The sequence below is a fragment of the Pieris brassicae genome, chromosome 1 (assembly GCF_905147105.1).
Source record: "Pieris brassicae chromosome 1, ilPieBrab1.1, whole genome shotgun sequence".
Classification (NCBI taxonomy): domain Eukaryota; kingdom Metazoa; phylum Arthropoda; class Insecta; order Lepidoptera; family Pieridae; genus Pieris; species Pieris brassicae.
The window spans coordinates 13,532,470-13,555,700 of NC_059665.1; the positions used below are offsets into that span (position 1 = coordinate 13,532,470).

Below are 23,231 nucleotides of genomic sequence, written 5' to 3' on the forward strand. Positions count from 1 at the left end.
TTATCAACGAGTGCGGCCAAGCTCGAAATTTTATCAGTATTTTAGCATGTACCGGGTACAGACCACACAAATTTGCGTCTGCGTGTGAATGACCGAACAACCTTGATATTTCGCTGAATTTAACGTTTATTTAACATTTTATTTTTTTACTCTTTTTGTATGACATTAGGATAGGTTATTTAGTTGTACGAAATAGGAATCTGAATTAGTTCCATCTGATTGGTTCTGTCATATATGGTATAGTGTATCGAATGTGCTACTCTTATCCTTAAGCTAGTAGATTTGATGTACGTTGTGTACTATAAAAAAATGCAAGAGACTGATCACATCAAGCTAGAAAAAAGAATCTTGGGCTCAGAAGCGTAACTAGCCTTAAACAAGAATATTTTGTATAGTCAAAAAATAATTGTTAGTGGAGTAAAATTAAAAAGCAAGACCGCTCACAAAACTCTTAAGCTCTCAATAAATAAATTTTAAAAAATCAATGGCGCTACAACCTTTTTAGGTCTGGGTCTCAGATTTCTGTATCTGTTTCATGATCATTTGTCAATCTAATAGGCAGATATGTGATCAGTTTCCTGTAGCTGACGGATGCCTTGAATTTGACATCGGACGGATTGAATTTTTGGGTTTGAAGCCGGTTTCCGATGTTTTCCTTCACCGTTTGAGATAGAAAGTCCATTGGTCCATTGAAGGAGGTAAAAATGCACAACTGCAGGCCCGCGAGCGCATGCAGTCGCTATCGCGGGGACTGTGGGGATGGTTAACTCTTATCCCTCTGCTAATCAGAGGGGAGAAACCCGACCCACTAAAATTTCCTCCTGAGCCCTCCATATCGCCTGCTATGCCGGATACATTCATTCTAAATGAATGACGTCTGGCACCGCATTGAGTCCCCCGGGGGTCGCACTAGGCATTCAACCCAGGGAACTCAGGCGAATATGACTGCATACGGGCTCAGCGACGGCGCAGGGGGATGCTGTTGGGCAAACGCTCCTCGCGTCTTGCCCCCACACCCCCGCCTCGCCGCCGCCGAGCACAACCCCTCCGGCCATCGCCACGCACCTCCCGCTGACGCTCGGCAGCCTCCTTCTGCAGCAGGACATGCTCACAGAAGAAGGCCACCGCACGCCATGCCTCTTGGCTACCAAGCATTGCTGCAACAACGCTCGGTAGCGAGAGGTCCGTCCCGACGACCGACACTAGGTCATGGCGTTGCCTCGACCAAGTGGCACAATCGGCCAGGGTGTGCTCCGCCGTGTCCTCTGGGGCACCACAATGGTGGCAGATGGGAAGGGTTTCCCGCCTCGCCACCTTGTGCAGATACCGCCCAAAGCACCCATGCCCAGACAGTATCTGCGCCATCCGAAAGGACACGGCTCCACTCGGGCGATTCACCCATTCCCGCAGGCATGGGCGAATCGCCTCCACGGTGCGTACTCCCGCCCTAGGCATAGCCAGATCATGGGCCCATCTATTAAAGGTGGCCTCCCTGGCTTGCCTCCTAAAAAAGGAATGTTGAATTACTGACCACTTGTAATTTCCATCCTCGGCCTAGAACGTATTGCTACATTCTAAACCTACACAGTCTCCTTTCTAAAGTTCGATGCCCACTGCATACTATAGAAATTCGACCGTGCCCTCCATGTACGGTTTAAGCACTCGCCCGGTACCGTACAACCCTACCAAAGGCCGAGGACAAATTTAAAACTTGCACTCGAACCGGGAATCGAACACAGTACCCCTCACCACAGCAGTCACATACAAAGACCGCTAGGCTATGAGGCCCTTACGCTGAAGCCACTAGGCCAACACTGCTCAAACTGAAACATCCATACACATTCGTTGGTTACAAATAAATTGTAACCGACAAATCATTCATGTAACAAAAAGCCTCTCAGGGCGTTTATAAGTACATAGGTAGATAGATATTATAACGGTTACATCCGTTCACATCGAGATCGCGTAGTTTCTCCATCAATACGCCGTCAAGGTGCGAATTGTATTTCCTCGAACATCCTTCCTCTAACAACGAGTTAATATCATCCGGTTTCAATGTGCAAAAACTATAAATAAAGATTATATAAAACGTTTTATAACTCAGTTTTACTACTATATTCCATGTATTTTGTCAAATTGTACTGTCAGACTAAACAGAGTGCCGTCTTTATAACATCTTATACAATAGTCTGCGCGATCAACCGTTTGTGTTAACATCAATATTTTTGGGTTTCGACGTGACTTTTCTCGCGTTAGAAAGAAATACACAGCCAAGACATTAACGACTCGGTAAATCCAGCTTTGATGACGATAATTACCTTGAGATTTTCACTTAAAACTATTTAACCCATATAGAACTTAGCCAAGAATCCGTTAAGCTCTCAATTTCTACTAAAAGCGTCATTAAAAGGCATGCAATAGAAGTCTGCTCATTATCAATCGTAATAACTATTTTGAACTTAATCCCCTTTGATTAAGGACTAAATTAAGTCTATTGCCACTGGCGCTTTAATAAAGACGTTTAGGGTCTTTGAAATCGATTAGGTGACCTATTGGTTCACATTATGCGCTTAGTAAACGCACGAACAAATTGTGTTAACTTTAAAAATAATAATTTTAATATAAAGCCTGATAAGTGTTACATTTGAGTGATAAATGAGTCATCCATTTAGAGCATAATCAATATAGAGAGGATATCGTAATCGTGCTGTTTCACGTTCCACACTTCAAGTAAGCAAACAAACGCTCGGACATACAACGAACACTATTTAAGCCTTATGCTTTAAAGGAATATTAAGAATATCCATAGCGCAAAATCACCTGCATTAGCATACTTCATTTAGACACCATCACATAACATAGATGATTATTTATTTCCTAAATGGTTGAACCATTTTGTATATATTGTGTTCCAGTTATAGTATAATGGTCGTTAATATATATTATTTAGGTAAGCTGTAGGATGACGAAAAAAATATTTGCGTCTTTCTGTACCATACATACTCAAATCTACAAACCTTTCAAATTTCTTTCATCGTTGAAATGCTACATTATTCCTAAGTAACAAAGGCTTATTTATTCTCAAAATATATTGAAAAAAAACCCTAATAAATACTAGATTAAAATAAATGATCAAACGATCACAACAATGGCTGAGGGTCTATATAAAGTCAACGATAAATATATATATATATAAGAAAAATATATAACAAACTTATTAATACTCGTTCAACTTTCTCCCGACAAATTACACGAATAGTAGGTCCCGCGAGACACCATACAAATGAGGTTATTAAAATCTAAACACTATCTGAACGCGTAAACCATTTCCCACGCTCATTATCCCAACGGATTTTAAATACAAACACTGTTCTCTGTCGAGCGATAAAAACGAGCCATACTTCTCACAAACCGACCGCTTCAGGCGAAATGACATCGGATATTATAGGGGAATTTATTGAGAGAAATCGAAAGTTTGAAACAACACCACGCAGCGTTAAAAAAAAAAGACCGTACATTAGTACGGCAATAAAAAACCGGCAACGGATTAAGGAATCTACTGTGATTTTGCTGCTTCTATTGACAAGTAAGTCCTAAAGCGTCTACATACAGTCCCAGTCCCAGTCCACACGTCCCTAAAATCAAAAGCCGTATTTGGGAAGTGGTGGGTAGCACCCTAGATCGCCTAGTGTGTATGCAAATCGTACCCCATTGTTCGTATGCTACGGCTGAATCTTAAAAATTGTGTGACCACCACCTGAGACCTGAACTCGGATCCACATCTAAAAATAGTCCCCTCAGCCGTTTGTTTCCGTTAAAAAAACCCTTCACCTCTAGTGTGTTGTTATTGAGACGGGGTCAAATTTCGACATCTGCTCGACTCCGCGGGACGCGTCATACGGGTTTTATTACACAACTCAAGTACGCAATTGATTGTTCTGATTTTACTATTTTATTGTTTTCTGGTCTCCTTCGGACCCATACTAGTCGCCCACGTTGCATCGTAAGCATATTTCATTACATTATTATTAAGAACGATGATGATTATTAGGATTGCTATTTAAGATGTTACTACATTTTTTCATAAACATACCTTATTACATTTTTTGTGTTGATGATATTATCTATTCACACTTTTTCCGCTTTTTATTAAACTTTAATGAGAATATATTTTATTAGTTTCAATATCAACACAGTTTTTGAAACTCATCCACTTTTAAAGTGTACATGTAACTATCTTCACCAAAATTTTGGATATTCTAACGTATAGCAAATTAGCAAAGACAATACTAATCCATTAGACTTGATTATGATATGTAATTTTGCCGCGAACAAAGCAAAAACTACTCAACCGCTCCTGGGCTATAAGTGATTTTTTTTTGTTTATTTAACAATTATTAATAATTATAAATCAATATTTATAAATAAACGATTTATAATTACAAAAGTCACTACGCCAATATATTTCAAATAAATGTCCCTAATCGAAATGACCCCAGCCCTTACTGATAACGCGGTAAGCAAACAATGCAGGGTTAATGAGAAAAAACCATTTAAAACATTCTTTACTTGACTTATATTTTGATTACACATAAAAAATTACTTTTGGTTGCAATTCGGTTCAGACCTTAACTCATTTTGGACCAAGACTTTTTCAAGGAATTATCATCATCAGCCAACGTGTGCGTCAATTATGGTCATCTTTATTTGCAATCTACAGGTCTCATGATATATTGCTTTGAAATGTTTGGCTGGATTTTTTTAGCATCTGATCGGCGCTGATAGGACAATTTCTATGATTAGAAGCCTTTCATTCATATAGATACGGCGACCACTGGCTAATTATCGTCATTTTTTTTCATAGAACAGGGGGCAAACGGGCAGGAGGCTCACCTGATGTTAAGTGATACCGCCGCCCATGGACACTCTCAATGCCAGAGGTCTCACGAGTGCGTTCCGGATTATATTAAGGCTACAATATTGGATTTAGGTAGCCTTATCATTATTCAGTCCGGACTATCAAATCAGAATTTATTCTTTATATATTACTCAATCTCAAAAATAATGTATTAAACATTTTTATATATAATTGTTTGCATGTTTTTATGTGCCAGTACGCCCAAAAATTCATCGCAACCCATGGACACCCAGTGCGTTGCCGTCCTTTGATGGCTTCTTCTGGTATCTTCTTTCTTAAACAAATGGACGTGATCTCCCAAGGAAGACCCCCAGGCGGGGTTGATACCACAGTTCGCTAGTCGCAAAAGAAAGTGTCTTGTGTAGCGGACCGTGATAGTCATCAAGATGATACTGAAATTTGTAATTTAGGTTAAACTCTCAATATTAAGTCGAACCTAGAATTTATTGTTCAGATCATTATTATTTTTATAGACGAAAATTTCTGCGTTTGTATAAAACAAAAATCAATAGACTTTCTATCAAGACAGTACCATAAGCACGATATTTTTAAGTTTATATTACCGGAAGTAAAAGCGATGCGATCTGACAATTACCGGATTACTTACGCGATTGCAAAACCACGACTTTAGCCTAAGAGGTGACTGTATAAGACGAATATCAACCCAACGGTTTCCTAACTATTTATATACCAGAAGCAAGTGTATCCATTGGTGCAGGAGTTCGAACGACCTTAGGGTTAAGATATTCTTAAACAATTTGACCTTATATGTGGTAGGTACCTGCCTTTATTTAACAAGTGGGCGTACCAATACTCAAAAGGCTAAGGTGGTAACGGTGCTGTGAGTGCCCATGAATGGTGTCCTCACATAAAATCAATAGAGCCTATTAAAGTTTTATTCCCTATATTGTCCTGCTTAATAAAGCACTGTGTAACTCATAAATTGTACATAATTTATTTAATAACAACAAACAATCAAGGGCCTAAATCATATAAATTTTAATTAATCTTAATAAAAATAAATTTATCAACACGGCAAAGATGGGACACAAACTTCTCACACACTTAGCCAACTCATCCAACTTACGGAGTCGCTGGAACGACATCGCTGATTATTTTCCAAACAATAAATTCACTTGTTTGCAATGTGCAGTAGAAGAGGTATACTAAAGCCACCCGGCGACTCGCTAGTTTGAAGATTACTAGCAATATTTATTAATTTAAAAATAACCAACCATTTATTTCGTTACAAAACTTTCTTGTTGTCCAATAGTGAGCCATATGACAAGTTTTAGTTTATAAATAAAAGCTGTATATGCGATTCATATGGAAAGGTGTGAATTATAACACGATATCAGTAAATATTAAAGTATGTGGGTTAGCGAGGCGCCACTCACGCAAGCGATATCGAGATAGACTGTTTGGGATATCGTATATGTAGTATATGTACAAATGTATACTGGCTGGGTTCACAAGAGCTACTTGTTAAGTTACTAGTTAACACATCTAGGGTATATATTTTTTTACTGTTTCTAATTGTAGAGTTATCGGTGTCGGTATTATTGTATTGGTAGTAACTGTTAAGATATAATAAATATATGAAAAATAAATAAATATTTAAGTTATTGAAAGTAATACTTGATCACGTACTAAAGAGTTCATGCCACAGGCACTGAACCTGTACCGTTTCATTTTATAAAACCGCAATATAAAATATCATATATGCGGCGTCTCTATAAGCAACCGGCAAGTAATAGTTAGTCGAGTCTGCAATCCGACCGTCTCCCCCGGCGACTAATTTCCGCCTGAACACGGCTTCATAATTGTTACAATTCCACTTTAATATTCCATATTACAAATTTCACGTGTTACGCATAAGTGACACCCACGTATCCGACTGCGACGTAAAAGAGATGATTACGATAACAAACTCAATATTACGACCTCAACTATAATTTGACTATAACGCTTCTAAGTCAATAGTAACATCACTGTCTTGCTAAAGATAGATAATTACTAGAGTTAAGTGATAAGCCTTAATAGACAATAGTCCTTAGTGAGATAAGTCATAAGTGACAATGATTCTAAATAAGTTTATTCATACGTAATTCTCTTCAACCAATATAAATTATAAGCACTGTATATACAAATCAGAAGTAATATGAATAAAATTTTGTTGTTACAGTGACGTCACTGGGAGCCGATTGACATACCACATTCCGTGCGCTGACGCATAGTTAGATAGGTACAACATTGTACATACCTGCAACAAATTATTTTGTTTAAACAGAGATAACTCAAACGCTTTATATATAAAATAACTTTCATACTTGTTCTAAAACCTTACATAACTAGAATAACTTTTTGAAGTGAAAATTCTTGGGTTGTAAAAAAAGTTCGAAGAGATTCGAAGCCATTAATAACAAAAATATATAATAAAGATAACAATGATAGTTATAATTATGTTACAATTAAAGAAATTCTGTAATAATAAGGTAAAATGAAATAATTGTATTATTTGTATTCACGTCTATGATAATAAAAGCCTTTTGATAAACTTTATCTAATTTTATTTTATTTAACCAAGTTATAAAGAAGTTTCACTTCTTCCGTGTGTAAACTAGTACACGAATACATTTTTTTTATTAACAAAATCAGTTTTACTGAATTTAATGTAGGTATTGTGTGTTAATACTGTGTGGACAAGAGACAGATTACTTTAGTTAAAACTGTGCAATCAGACTGGATGTATTATTATTGAGTGCCTTTAATTTAACCGACTTAAAAAAGCAGGTTCTCCAGGCTTCCAGGCGCTATTAGATCATCTGCGCATGACATGAGCTCTTTTAAAATGTGCTTGAGAAATAACATCGCAAGAGTAAAGGTATTGTTTTAAATATACTATATGTATTTACATAGACATATCATTTACACAGCCTTTGTGACCTACAGATAATAAGTACAGATTTAAAAACATTTATCACTTTAAAACCAGTCAATACAATGTTAATACAAACAATTAAACAGAATATTCAAATTTAAGATTATACGCAAATTTCCAGTCTGTTTTGCAATATTGAAGTGTATAATTTGCAGAAACCACAGAGCTATTACATCACTATTAGCTAGGCCTCTAATGTCTTTTAAATCAACGGTCTAGACTCTAGAATAAACAATTTGTTTGAAATAAAATAATTGCATTTTTATAATTACATTGAATGTATATATAATACGAATTCAACAGCTCGCTACCGAACGAGAATACTCTTTCGAATGTTTTACTTCTAACTAAAAAATCGCTAGCAAAATTCACTAAAAGTGCTCCAAATCCTCCCGGCAACGTGGAAGGTGTTCAGAGGAGATGTTCGGACCAATACCAGAAGTATTTCCGAACCAATTCCACTTCACACCTTCAAGAAAAGAGCCTTCTGGCAATGTGAGTGTCCATGGGCGGCGGTATCACTTAACATCAGATGAGCCTCCTGCCGGTTTGCCTCTTATTACATAAAAAAACATACGTAAGAAGTGAAACTTCTTTACGACCTTATTTTTAAAAAAAATGATCTACTATATGCCACTTTACAGAAATTGGTTATTTCATTTTACCTTATTACTACTAAGATTATTATATTTCCTATTTCATTAGGTGTAATAGATTTATTACTATGATTGTTATCGTTATTATATATTTTTGTTTGTTATGGCATCGAATCAGCCGTGGTAGGGAAAGATGGCGCGTAACGAAAAAATGTGTCGCGTAACGGAATAATGTGACGCGTAACCGAAAAAGGTGACGGTAATTTTTTTACAACGCCGATATAGAAGTTTCACTTTAAAAAATCGAAGTCGCGAAGCTTCTGGCAGCGAAAACCTTTGCACTCAAAGCCTCCTAGGCCGTATTTTACCACGACCTTTGTAACTTAGCTTGTAAACATGTACGAGACGGAATGACTTATTATTGTCTGATGGTTGTTTTATACATACATAATTTAATATATTACGTGACTATAATTAACTAGTACCTAACCTTAAAGTATTACGGTCAAATAGCAGCTGTAAGTGTTATTTTTGAAACATTCAATAGCATTGTTGTTTATCGTAAGGAATTTAATTTTTACTATCTATAAAGATATTTCATTTAGAATTAATAAGTCTGAAATTACTTTTTTATAGAACGGGGAACGGACAGGAGGCTCGCGAGAGCGTTGCCGGCCTTTTATGAATAATAACCGAGACCTACATTTCAAGCCTATCGTGACCTGCGCTCAAAGCTTCCCAGCCACCGTAGTCGATGGACCTTGAGCCAGCCTTGTCGGATACCAGTAGGTCTGACTAGGTACAACTGGATCGACAGAGTGGAGGACCTGATGCAGCTAAGCAACAATTGGCAGGAGGCGGCACTGTCGGAGACACTTTTTCGTCGCAAAGCAAATTGAGTCAATGTGTGATAAAATACCACAAACTTATATCTTAATTAGTTTTCAACACGTTGTCAAACTTTGTCGTTTGAATTTCGAGTTATAGTTCCTACCTTAAGCCCCTGAAACTCAAATAGATCTTTCTGTTACGATTGTATCGGTACCACTCCGGAACCTTCCTTTCCATCGGCCTTGTCGCTTTGACCTTTCGCAATCGCTGCCGCAATGCAATCTCATTATTGTAGCCATCTTTTTAATTAATACGTTATAAACACGATGTCAGCACTCCTTCCTAAGATTTACTTTACTTTGAGAAGATACTTCCAAATAATATTTCAATTTCTTTCAACAATTGCCGAATTTTATACTTATAATTTATAAAGTGTAATTAGTGCACCCTCTTTGAACTCTTAAAAATAGATTGGATAGTTTCTCCAAATCTCAAAATACGCGCGCATCATCTTATTAAGCTGCTAGTGTGTTTATGTACATAATAATAATAATAAAATAAGTGTCAATCAAAGAATGTTAAGATTTTTGTTCTCCAAAAACATCCCGAAACCGTCACACCTATCGCAAATAAATCAAAACGTATCCTATATTAAATAGACATTAGAGTACAGATCAGTGGTACTAAACATAGACAAAAAAACGAATTAAGCCTATGAATTAATTTAATATATCTGTGGGCGTTATACCGACCTACAGACAACCTTTGACTTTCAGATTTTCAGTTTTGTCTTGATTTCAGTATTACACTGAATAAAATATCACATATACTCCTGATCTTGGTGTACTATGACAGTGTTCATGTATGCGGTTTACAGATTTGATTGTGTATATGTGTGACAATATACAAGAGGTGTGTTGGTTCTGACTTCAAGAGGGTATTAATTTAATGAGGCTGTTCAACTTCTTGACATCACAGGCCTAGTGAGATGATTGAAAAGGACAAAACAAATGAATTCATTTGAGTCTTTAGTGCTAAACAGTGGTAAGTAAAAAATAACACAAAAACAGAGTGTATTCCTCTTAATAGACACTGTAAGTAGTGTTATTGGACACTTTCGTATGTTATATATCCTTTTCAGTATATATAACTGGGTTAGTTTTCAATTATTTAATAGTCTTAAGTAAGGCTAGATCGTTATGTTAAATTGTGTCTTTGTACAGAGACAATAAATTAAATATATATATATATATATATATATATATATATTAAGATATGTCGTAAGACGTTGTCCTGTATGATATTTCAAGCGATTAGAATAATCAACAATGAAAGTACCAACCGCAGCGCCATCTATCGGGCTGATTTGTCAATTTAAACCATACAGGGCGCCACCGAAACGCATACAAAAAAATTCATTCCAATCGGTCCAGCTACAACAACATATATGTTTAAAAGATATAAGAAAATATAACGTCACAATTTTAACACACATACACTTCAATTATATTAAAACATAAATATTTCAAACAGGCAAGAAAAACAAAACACAAGTGAGCAGTAAAAAATAAAACTAATTAGATAGGTATCGCAGAAGAAGAATTATCTCCATAAAACATATAACCATAAATCCCATCATCGTTATAACTGGCAGAAAATTGTGAAAGCCACTACAAATCCGAACCTTTACACATTTGATGACCAAGTTAAGGTTCTAATGGGCCTTAATACACAGGAGCTGGAGGGAGCTATGCAATACCTACCTCCACAAGAAAGTCATATGTATGAATGCATTTTCGTTTCTTATAAAAACAGCAATGGAGTGGAACTCCTTGCCCCTTCCATGTATATTATACTGACTAGGGAAGATAGAAGGAGTCAAATTTAATTAGATTGTGGTCAAACGTCTGTCTAGTTCTGTATAAAAAATAAAATATATCACCGAGACTGTTTCCATATTATTTGTTAGCTTTATCTAGCTACACTAAATGCAAATAGTGGCCTTGGTGCCTGTCTAAATAATAGGGTTGCTAACGGCATATTATGAGCTAAAACTAAGCTGTTATTAAAGACTTGACAGCCTCATTGAACCAGAAACTCTGTAACAGCCCTATAATAGCGGTGATAAGCTTATCCCTTGTCTTTAACACGTGTTAAGCTACGCACGACTAATTTCACTGTGCTTACAACATTGTATTTTCACTTCTATTAACATTTCTTTGGTCGAAAGAAATAAAGGTCGATAATATAAAGGCGGTTTAGATTTTAAGCCTCTTCTAGGCAACCTGACATTCAAATCCAACTGTTCATTCATAAAAAAGTTACTTTTTTTAATTCTCAAATTTTATTATCCTCTGAATAATTTATTTTCAAAACTCGATAACGAGTTTCAAGAACTTTTTTTAAAGAAATAGGGGGGTAAACGCGCAGGAGGCTTACCTGATACCACCGCCCATAGAGACTCACATTGCCAGAGGGCTCGCAAGTGTATTGCCGGCCTTTTAAAAATTGGTACGCTCTTTTCTTGAAGGACCCAATGTTAAATTGGTTCGAATATATAATGGATAGCAAAAAACTGCTTAAAAAACGCTCAGTTGTGGAACGACGGACGTCGAGGTGATACGGGCTTGTCACATTGTTTAATTAAAGTTTATTGCATATGTTGTACTAAACCACCAAAGACATGATATCTCTTCGATAAACTCAATGTGATTTCATCACCTAGTGTCATTTGGTTAAAAAGCTAAGACACAAAACGTTTTTTGCAAAAGCATACAAGGGTTTTATATGTATTTAAACACGTGTTCAATATCTCGCAGGATTCACCTTTAAAGGGCAGAGATTTTATCTGTTAGGGCGTGGGCGGGCGGCGCTCGCATCGGCCCATTAGCTATGCAAAACCAATTTAGTTAATTTACCCTTAATATGAAATATATACCTCGTTACACTGTTCGAGTCGTTTAATAAAATTTGATGACTTTATGCTTCTCTTTGTAGTTGATAATAGCGTGAAATGTAGACCAAACAAAATTAATATTGTATCTCAACGTTTCGTTGCCTATTGTATGACTACAATCTATAGAATGTAAGTACAAAATATCATGTTTTTGAGTCAAATAAAGTACATAATTTTTATTTTATTTAATTTACTTAGCCGTCAAATAATATATCTTAAATCGTTGGTACAATAGAATGAGTTAAAAACATATTTTTTGTGTACACTAATATCATTCACAATGGAAATAATTAGTACTAAACTAAAAATAAATCTAAATATAGAACTAATTTCCGCATATTGTAATATTTGCATTGCAAATTAGCTAACATACACGCGCACACACGAACATAGATTTTTATAGAAATAATAATTTTGTAAATAAAATCGACCTTTATCATAATAATTACATCCTAATACGAAAAACCAATCAAATAAATGGGATCGTAAAATCGCATGTAATCCCAACGCATTCGGGATGCTGTACCAGAAACCGTTCTAACTCGAGTACTGAATAAGAATGAGGTCAAACTAGATTAGAGAAGATAACATCTTGCGTACACTGTACTGTCAAATAGACTCAGTTCTGCGCTATCCGTTACACTCTCTTTTCAAAGGTAACACAAAACTTTTTATTACCTAATGTTAAAAAAAACACATTTCAAATTTAATTAAAAATGTTTATTTGATAGTAAGCCCAGCCCATAACGGCCCTTTAAAAGCAATTTAATTACACCATAAAGGCTTTAATAACTTCATAATATTTCTTAAAAGCATGTTTAAGAAATACTTATGAGTAAAAGAGATAAGGTACCACCGACAATGCTTTGTTAATTGCAATAAAGAATCATAAAAATGTAAACCACAGATTCATAATTAGCTGTTCATTTAAAGTTATAAAACTAAAATATACTTGCTCGAACGTCTCAGTCTGTGAATCCGGTCAAGACAACAAAAAATAATCACTACCGATTCCAAAGTATGGCAGAAATTCGCTCCGACACGCACGCCCAACTGAGCGGCCCCTTTATTTGACAGCAAATTAATAACCTCACGCGGGACCGTAACGACGCAAGCCGCAACGGTAACAATACAACATCGACTTTATAATAAAGCCGATAAAGTCTTATGTAAACATTTGTGTCCGCTGCGTGGTAATCGTGCAATTTTAATCCTTAACTCGAGCGACATTGAATCTGAAATCGAGGAGCGGAAGTGAGTTAATAGGATGTAATTTATCCGGGTTAAAACGCTTCGGGTCCGGCGAGACGGAGACTCGGCCGGTGTCTGCGAATGAAGAAGACAACTATGTTTCCAAGATTTCGGCATTCATTTATCATTAGTCGAAGCGGGCGCGCCGTATTGTGAATCGGCGATGCCAAAAGGTATTAAACGGCGCGTTTCTCATTAATTTTCAGGAAAACGTGAATTTCTTATTGCTTCTGGTAAACATCTTTTAGCTTGTTTCGGTTTTCGTACGGATGCGATTAGGGAAATGTTACGACATTTTTCTGCATATATGAACCTTTCATTGAATAGAACGCGTGCAGCCCAATTAATATAACATTATTTAATTATGACCATATTAAAATTTGATAACAATAATTTATTTTCCCCCGTTCCCTCTGTCAATCAATTACACAGTTAATGACTCATTAGTAAATATAGATTTCCAGAGGGTTCGCGATTGTGCTGCCGGTCTTTTAAGAATTACAAACTATCATCACTTTAGAAAACGCGTTTTAAACCTGCTATAAAAGAAAAATCCTTTCCCCCACAGCTACTTGCCAAGCGTTTCTCGTTAACATTCTTTAAATATGCATTCATCTTGCCATTTCCTTCGCGGTCTGGTTATCCAGGTTAAAACTAAAATAAACATGGAAACCAGAACCTATTATAGAATGTTACATTTAAATATTTCAAGATTTAAGTCGGCTATGCGGTCAGTATCTCAGGGTATACTTTGAAGATAAACAAAACTTACTTTGGATATACGTGGCTTTATTTTTGTTAACCCTCTTTTATAAATAAAATCTAGAAGCTGCTATAGGTACAATTTTAAAGGCCGGCAATGCACCTGCGAGCCCTCTGGCAATATGAGTGACTCTATAGACACTTATCGTATCACTTCGGCGGTAATTATATCCTCCTCCTTTAATATATAAAAACAACATATTTAGTACTTCGTATAAAATTTTATTTATTTTAGATCACGTGACTCGAAACGTGATTAGTCGATTGGACACTGTCGTTGCATGTCCATGCAATACTAGGGACTTTCATATCGTCGAAGACTGTTTTTGATCGAAATATAATGTGTAATTTAAGAATGATAATTATAACGTTATTATTATACTTGACGTTTGCTGGATTGGATTTGGACTTGGATTCTTAAAATGCCTGATGGGTACGTCAGAAGCTAACATGGTCCAGCGTTACTTCATGTGCCAACATCTAGGACTAATCATCTGAAAACTGACCTGTTTTTATTGTCCGTTGAGTTAACTAAAAAAGTTCTATTATCAGTTAGTATTTTTTTATGTAATTTTGTTTGTCTAATTAATTTCCTTTGTTTGTTTTTGTATCGTCTGTAAAACAAAATTATTGGTTATGCATTCTTGTCGATTTAGGGTCACCTGTTAGGATAAGATTGTTTTTTATAAATAAAAATAAATCTCTTAGATACAACTTCTATTGTAATATTTTTTTAAACACTAACCAATCTATTTATATTTGGTTTACATATAAATTATCATTTAAAAACAAAGAACTATAAGAAATATCCTTTTCTTTTACGATTTAATTTGTTCTTCACATTACAATCTGATTAATTGCTCGCAATTATTATAAAACTCTTAAACTTTGTTAAATATGCAATAAGACAACAATGGGAATCAATACCGCGGGCCAGCTGTCGAGACCCATTCATACATGATTAACGCATTAACAGTCACTAACTTCAGTTAGTTCAATATAAAAACGCCGTATTAACGCCTGAGTCGAACCTCAGATTATAGTGTATAAAATAAATAAATCAGTGGCGCCACAACTCCTTTAGGTCTGAGCCTCAGATTTCTGTATATGTTTTATGATGATTAGTCAATCTAATAGGCAAGTAGGTGATCAGCCTCCTGTGCCTGAAACACTCCGTTGAGTTTTTGGGTCTAAGGCAAGACGGTTCACGTTATTATTCACCGTTCGAGGTTTAATACGGAAAGTCCATTGGCCGGGGATCGAACCTACAACCTCAGGGATGAGAGTCGCATGCTGAAGCCAGCACTGTTGAATATATTTTTTTTAAATCCATACTTTTTACAAAAAAATTACATATTAAATGGCTATTGTTGTCATTACAATTTAGGTTAATTATTTTTATTATTTTGTGTCTTGCAGTGACTACAGTTTTTGGTTCTTCCATCCATATGATCAAAAAGTGTATACATAAGAGCCTTAGCATGTTACAATTGAAAATGTATTACAACACTCCAATTTCGTTCAGATATAATAATAATTGTAAGCATGGTCGATGAAAGACATGACCGACTGAATTTCACTTATTCAGACCAGGTCGCTTATTAAATATGCCTGTAAATTTCGCGTCTCAATCATAAAAACTAAAGTACTTTTTAATATCTGTCAGTCAAATTGTTTTTACACCGTGATAAAAAGGGACAGATGAGAACGCATTAGGATTTAGTTTTGAATCCTAAATTAGTATGAAAGTGAAAATAACAAAAATAACTTAACGAAATAATTTTAATCTTAACAAAACAAATGGTCTGCTGAGCGTTTCTTTGTTCCCTACTGCAAGTACACACTGGCATTACTCACGACCTACATAAATGCGCACTTGAATACTGCACGAGGGCGAATTTAATGAAAACTATTAATTACACTATTGCCTCGTGGCTTCGTGGGCTCCAGCAAATTAATAAATAATAGCCTTTGCCTGCAGGGGAATTTTCATATATGCAATATATAAACGAATAATTATACAGCAAATATTGATATTTTACGCTTAAATAGGCACTCTCTCGGCTACTTGTAATTTGGTTGATTAAACAATTATTTTTGGCGTGACTCCGGTATAAGGTTTTGCGGTGAGGATTATCACTTATCTATGGCTATTTTATATTCTATGATATCACGACAGTGTATATATGTATACACACGATATTATTAATATGTTTGGTAACTCAAGATCGATTCATAATGCTGGTACACCTTCCTACACCAAGGGCCTGTTTCAAATGGGCCTACACCAAGTGAACACAGTTTTTATATGGTTTATTTTGTAGGAATTTACGGGTTTTATATAATTTAACTGTTTTTTGAAGGATTCATAGATCCGTGAATCTGTTTCGACATTATTCTGGAGGCGGTTATGATAACTATTGATACTTTGTCAAGGGTCCACATAGTTAAATTTCATTTAAAATCTATATATTTCGTGATTATATGAGCGATATTTCTTGTAAGTTTTGGCTATGGCTAAATCTATTAAATATGCTGTTTTATAAGCTATAATATTCTATAATATCGTGTACGTACCCAACTATCGGAAAACTTTTACCGATTTATATAATCTCGGCATAAATATAAATTTCGAAATTAATCAAGAGTCAAGCAGTTAAAACAGTTTTCAACTGAAAGTATCGTAATTTTCTCCAAAGCGCCGCGATTCTTGGTAAGTTAAGATTAGTTAGCTCATTTACGATTCTTATGTACCTACTTCACGTCAACCTTGAGCGTGCACCGCTAGCTGGAAAGCGCTGAGGCGACATTTTACCGCGAATTTTGTCTACGTGCTTTGGAATTGTTGTAATCTTTACATCTGTCAGATTTAGAACCGTTATGCGCGTGTGTTTTCTCTGAACATGTATAATACATACATAAGAAGATATAATCTATATCAACCGTTAATGTTACTAATTAAATAAAATCCATCATTTTATTCCATACACTACGGTGGATGTATTACAGTGGTCCTTTTTAGGTCTGGGCCACAGTTTTCTGTATCTGTTTAATGAACATTTCTCAATCGAATGAGCAAGTAGGTGATCAGCCTCCTGTGCCTGACACACGCAGTCGACTTATTGGGTCTCAGGCAAGCCGGTTTTCATACGATGTTTTCCTTTACCGACCGAGCGAATGTTAATTGCGCACATAGAGACACAATCCACTGGTGCACAGGCGGGGATCGGACCTACGACCTCAGGGATGAAAGTCCCACGCAATAGGCCATCCAGCGCAGCATTTAGTACGAAAAGTGTATACGAAGATCGTACGTATATGATCTATCTCTCGCTTCAGTCGGTAGCTCATGTCTAAGTATCGTTCTCATCAAGGAAACCTTTGTTTTCACACCGGTTTCTGTCCAGCGAATCCTATAACAATATACTGTTTTGATGAGTCTTTCACGTGGTTGGTGAAGAGCCCGATCTATTGCCTTCTTTGTTACCAACCACTATCAGTTTCTCCAAGTTCTCAGCGCCTCTGCGCATTGTGTGGCCGAAATAAGATATGATTCGGTATCGGCATATGGTAGACAGGCGAGTCCGTATGCGGAGTTCGAGTCAGGATCGATGTATTGGAACGCTTCGCGATCCACGATATTCCAAACATTCCAACACCTATATATATTACATATTGACTTTTATAGAACAGTCTAGAATATCTATAGTTAGGTCAAAAACACTCACTTTAAAGTATTAGTGGCACATAATACACGATTTAAACAAACCCTAAACACCGGTTCCAAAAAACTTAATTAGGTCAAGTACAATCAACAAGTAAGTTGCTTAGCAGTGGATAAAGTAAAAGAACTTCAAATCGAAGAATAATCCTGTCATTAGATCCGGCAGATAATCAGGGAACCGGCTAAAGCCATCCAAAACTGGATTGAACTCGTTTGCGGCGGATTCGGTTACTGTAACTACGCAAATGAGACACGTAATTTGCAACCCTTTGCGTACATTTTATGAAAATTGTTTTGCCTCAAAATAAAAGAAATTTATTCTATTAAAATGTCCGTGAGAATTTCCAATTAACTTTTGTAGATAATATAGTGTTTTTATCGTTAAATAAAATTAATTATTAGGAAACAAACAGAATTATCACTGTAAGAGAAATAAAAAAGAAATCAAAGAAAATACAGAGTATTGGATGTATCCCAACAGTTTCACAGTTAACAAAAAGAAAAATTATATAAAAACTTAAAAAACTTATTCCGTAACAACTATTACATACATATACACAATTTTTTATATATATTTTTTCAATCTTTTCTCTTCATAAAAACCTTCTATGGACGTCAAGAAGTAAATAACAAATACTTGAATTCGTCTTACCCGTTTAATTCAATTATTTTATCATTTATATTTTTCGTAAAAATACCTCTGTATGTTTAAAAGGCCGGCAACGTACTCGCGCACCCTCTGGCATTAAGAATGTCCATAACCCTTTTAGGTCTGGGCCTCAGGTTTTTATTAACCTACCAACAAACCAGAGTAATTTGTGAAAGATATTAAACTATTGTGAATGTGACAAGAGAATTTGCATAACGAGGTCATAGAGCGTTTGAAAAAGATTTAAAAGCCTGAGCCATATTGTAGCGTTATGAAGTCGCTTTTACTGCGATATAAAATTGTAACAAACACTTACATAATGTCACACTTTTTATTTAATTTTCCTTATTAAATTTAATGATCATGCTCTTAGTAAGCTTTGAGAGAGACCTTGAAGGTAAGTAAGAAAATTTATGTTTTTCTATCGCGTAGCCCGGACATACAACGACCAATATGTAAACCTTGATTCGTTTGAAAGCTATCGCGGAATATGGTTTAAAAGAGAATTAAGAATATCCATCACCTGCATCTCAAAGTCAAAAATCAAAAATCATTTATTCATATAGGTAAACACAATTTACACTTATGAACATTAAAAAAAAGAAATATGCTTCTAATTTTACATTTACTGCCAGTTCTCAACTCTAATGATCTGTGTGTGTGTGCATGAGCTCACCCTACATACACACCTTTACGTACATACACTCACTTTCACACAACAAACCTGAGGTATTGGTTAAATGTATTTAATAATTTTCATTGATTTTTTTCCTTTCGTAAATGTTTGAACCATATTGTTAATACATATGTATTATGTATCCCATTTTTGGCTCTCTCGTCAGTATCCCTTCCCTAAGATTATCATTCTGGTGTGTACTAATGTACTCGTCCGTGTAAATCTTCCTCTTTAGTTTAGTAATAAGTATTAGCTTTTTGTTTTTCTTCATAGTATATTATTTTGGTTTCAATTATTGTTAAGTTACTTCATTATACCATTGGAAGAGCGGAGTAACCTGATGTACAGGTCTCCCCAGACTTAGTTCAGCGGCTCCAAAACAATTGAATAAAGAAATTTTCAATTCTTTTTTGAATAATAGTATTTCGTTGTTTAATTTATGCTAGCCGTAGTAGGGTTACGTAATAAATATAATACGGCAAAGTTTAATACACATCGAACTAATATATACTCAAGCACTTAAATATATATTTATTATTTAACCAAGTCTCAAGGCCTTATTAAAACAAAAGAAGAAAATTAGAAGAATTAACGAAACGGCTTAAATCAGATAATCGAACCGTGTGATTGGATTGAGAAGGAACCTATTAAATCATTGACTAATAACTCTGCATAATTAATCGGTGGACGGAACACGGCAACTCAATTGGGTTAATTAATGAACATCATGGAACACACCTTCGACCGCGCTTAAGCATATCCAGGTGTGGGGTAATTAGCTTCGATTTCTTGTTAGCTACAGCGGCTTGGCTCACCTTGGGATCGAATCAGGACATAATAAAATAATCCGACAGCCATAATATAAACTTGTACTCATAGGCGGCGGTTAGGACTGATTACTGAGTGACACGGTAGCTCGCATTTCCATAAAAAAACACCCAAAAAATTCATAGAGCCATTAGCAGGATTATTTGAAGTCTGATTTTTTTAGAGATCGGGGGCAAACGGGTTTAAATCCGTGTTTCCGAACGTGGGGCCCACGGGGTGGCAATTTGATTGTTAAGGGGGGTCTCTCTTTGAAATTTTATTAAAATTATCAATTTAAATTTTTCATTACGTTTTGAAAATTTACTTGCTGTTTTTCGTTAACAATTTCCTCAAACCTATAATCTAAGTTACTTCAATCATTTAATATTAAAAGGTATGTTACATAAGAAATTTAGAAAGGCTAAAATGGGGCTTGGAACAAAAAAGAAAACACAGTCGTAAGTGACACCGCCGCCCATGGACACTCTCAGCGCCAGAGGGCTCGCGAGTACGTCGCCGACCTTAAGAACTGGTCGGTCTGGATAGGCCCTAAGTCGAATTGATGGAATAGATGAAGGAAATCGACTTCAATAATAATTGTGTATAATGTCCTAAGCAATGACATAAACTAACAGTATTCGAATGTGTCAGGAGGATAACGATATATTGACACATAACAAGATAGGTTTGTATGCAAACGTAATTTCTGTATACAATTGTTGGCCTTTTAACATTCACTGTTCCAAACACAGCGCAAACACCACTTTCTATGAACAGTGTCAGCAACACGCCGAATGCCCTGATCAATTTAGAAATAGGTCACACCAATATTGTTTTTAAACTGTAGTTTATTATTCCTATTTTTTATTTATAAGTTCTTGTCAATAAAATAAAATTGGCGCGTTCTATTTTGTCCATATTTTGTAATCGACGAACTACACTACTATGAATTTATACTCTATACTCAGTTATCGATAACTTTGATAAACAGGCTGTACCAATTATACTCTCTGCTATATTAACAATACAGCTTATTCGACAATTAAATTATTATTCAATTAAAACTACATTTTGCTAACAGTTCTAAAACAACATTTATGCATACAATTACAATATTATATACAATACAATTACAATATTTTACATAACACAACTTGTGCTAATGAAGATATTGCTTTCCAAAATCTCACTTTATAAACATATGTAACATACGCAGCTTATTAATATACATGACTAAGATATGCCAACTCGATTTTCGATGTTGGTTTCCTCACGATATTTTATTCGGCAAATGAAGTAACTTAGTCGTCACTTGTAAAAAGAGCGAAGTTGAACTCGTTGCCTTCTCGATCTCTCCCAAAGAGAACAAGCGCTTAAATTAGCATCTCCTGGATATTCGTACCCTCGAATAGGTCGCAGATCACAGGTGTGATTGCGGCCAAACGTCTGTCTAGTTCTGTATAAAAACTTGCTCATTGTTTGATGTATATGAATCCTTATAAAATCACATCAAACATTTATTTAACAAAAGCTTGCCAACGCTCGGCACACTGACACATTGGTACATGAGAGAAACAAAATACATTATTTAATAGGACAAGCACTTATATGCAAACCTGGAGTGATAAAAAATTCCTGTATATCCAGACCTAGTTAGCAGAATGCTCAATCTGGATATTGGTGAATTTTGGCCAAAACGCGTTATTATGAAAGGAGGGAAAAATGGGACAATGGGATGCCTAAACTAATATCAAGACATTAAAATTTAGTCAAACATTACCTGTCCACATCACACCCCTAACTTTCTTTCCAAATACTAACTGGCGTGAGACTTATCTTAAATTATCGTGATTTATGTGTCTTATTACTTTCTATTTTTAATGTATCATCTTTTTAGTTTAGTTTGTTTTTTTTTGTTCCTGTTTAGTTTTGTCTTAATAACTGTGTATAAAATGTATTTTTGCACTACTTGCCTATCTTATGTAATTTAATACATTTTCATTTATTGTTTTCTTTAGTCAGTGTGGAAGAGATTTCAGTGTGGAGAAGACTCCTTTTGATATAACTATGTTATTTTTTTTATTTTCTGTAGCGTAACGAAGTGTTTATAAATAAATAAAATAAAATAAAAGTTGGAAGCAATCAAACTGATTCATAAACGCAAACGATATACAAATTTAATTACATTATAGATGAAAAAACCGCCGTAAAAAGTCGTTCTATCATTACAGCTTTTTACGTATACCATACGACGAAGCGACTTATTCAGTTGCCACATAATAACAGGGAGCATCGCCTTCCTGTTACTGGAACACTTAAACACTAGTAATCACTGTTACAAAGAAACTACTGCCTAGCTATAAAGCGAATACCGATACATGATTTTTACGTACTCAGTCTACGGTAGATTTATAATGAAAATTATATGTATGGTGTCTAGGCTATGAAATTTTCAAATTATTAAATTAAACGCTTATCTTATTCTAATTTTTTGTGTTTACGTTTTGCTTTAACATAGACGTTTGATGTCGCAAAACGATACAAATTCACCCAATATTATGCTTTAAATTAATCAATATTGACCGAATTCAACCTTTCTGGTAACGGTTCGAATCAGTCAGTCATTTAATAAAGTCAAAGCTTTTAGTAAAAATAAGTTATTTCCTGCTCAGACATACAAAAATAGATATAAATTATCTCTGAATTCTACTACATTTACCACAGAGAGTGTTCAGAGTTATTCGGATTAATAAGTGCAGATGAGTTTTTTCATCGAAATTCCATACAAAATTCCACCTGTATCACGTCGACGTCTGTCGTGCCACAACCAAGCGTTATTTAAGGCAGTTTTTGCCGCGGACCTCAGATCACTATGCGAAACTACCCACCAATGAATTTCCGAACCAATTAGGGTCCTTCATAAAAGAGCCACGCACTTGCGAACCATCTGGCAATGAGTGTCTATAAGCGGTACCACTAAACAGCCCGTTTGCCCAAATTCCATTGCAATAGAGCGTCTTTAATGGATAAAAAAAACGCGAATTTTACTCTGCTGACCACAGAATAAATCAACAGTTTCACAGAGATATCAAAATTGAATTGTGTAAATAAATGACATTT

The 23,231-nt window shown here is 35.4% G+C and overlaps 1 protein-coding gene across 2 annotated transcripts in view; it reads right to left on the bottom strand.

The window, feature by feature from the left end:
* Positions 1-23,231, bottom strand: part of LOC123716503 (AF4/FMR2 family member 1) — a 198,734-nt gene that overhangs the window by 136,835 nt on the left and 38,668 nt on the right. The window contains exon 1 of one of the 2 annotated variants that reach the window (XM_045672330.1): positions 13,195-13,246. The exons of the other annotated variant lie outside the window; for it this stretch is intronic. The gene's annotated coding sequence lies outside the window, so the exon portion shown is untranslated. Of the gene's footprint in view, positions 1-13,194; positions 13,247-23,231 lie in introns of those variants that run through there. 2 annotated transcript variants of the gene reach the window in all.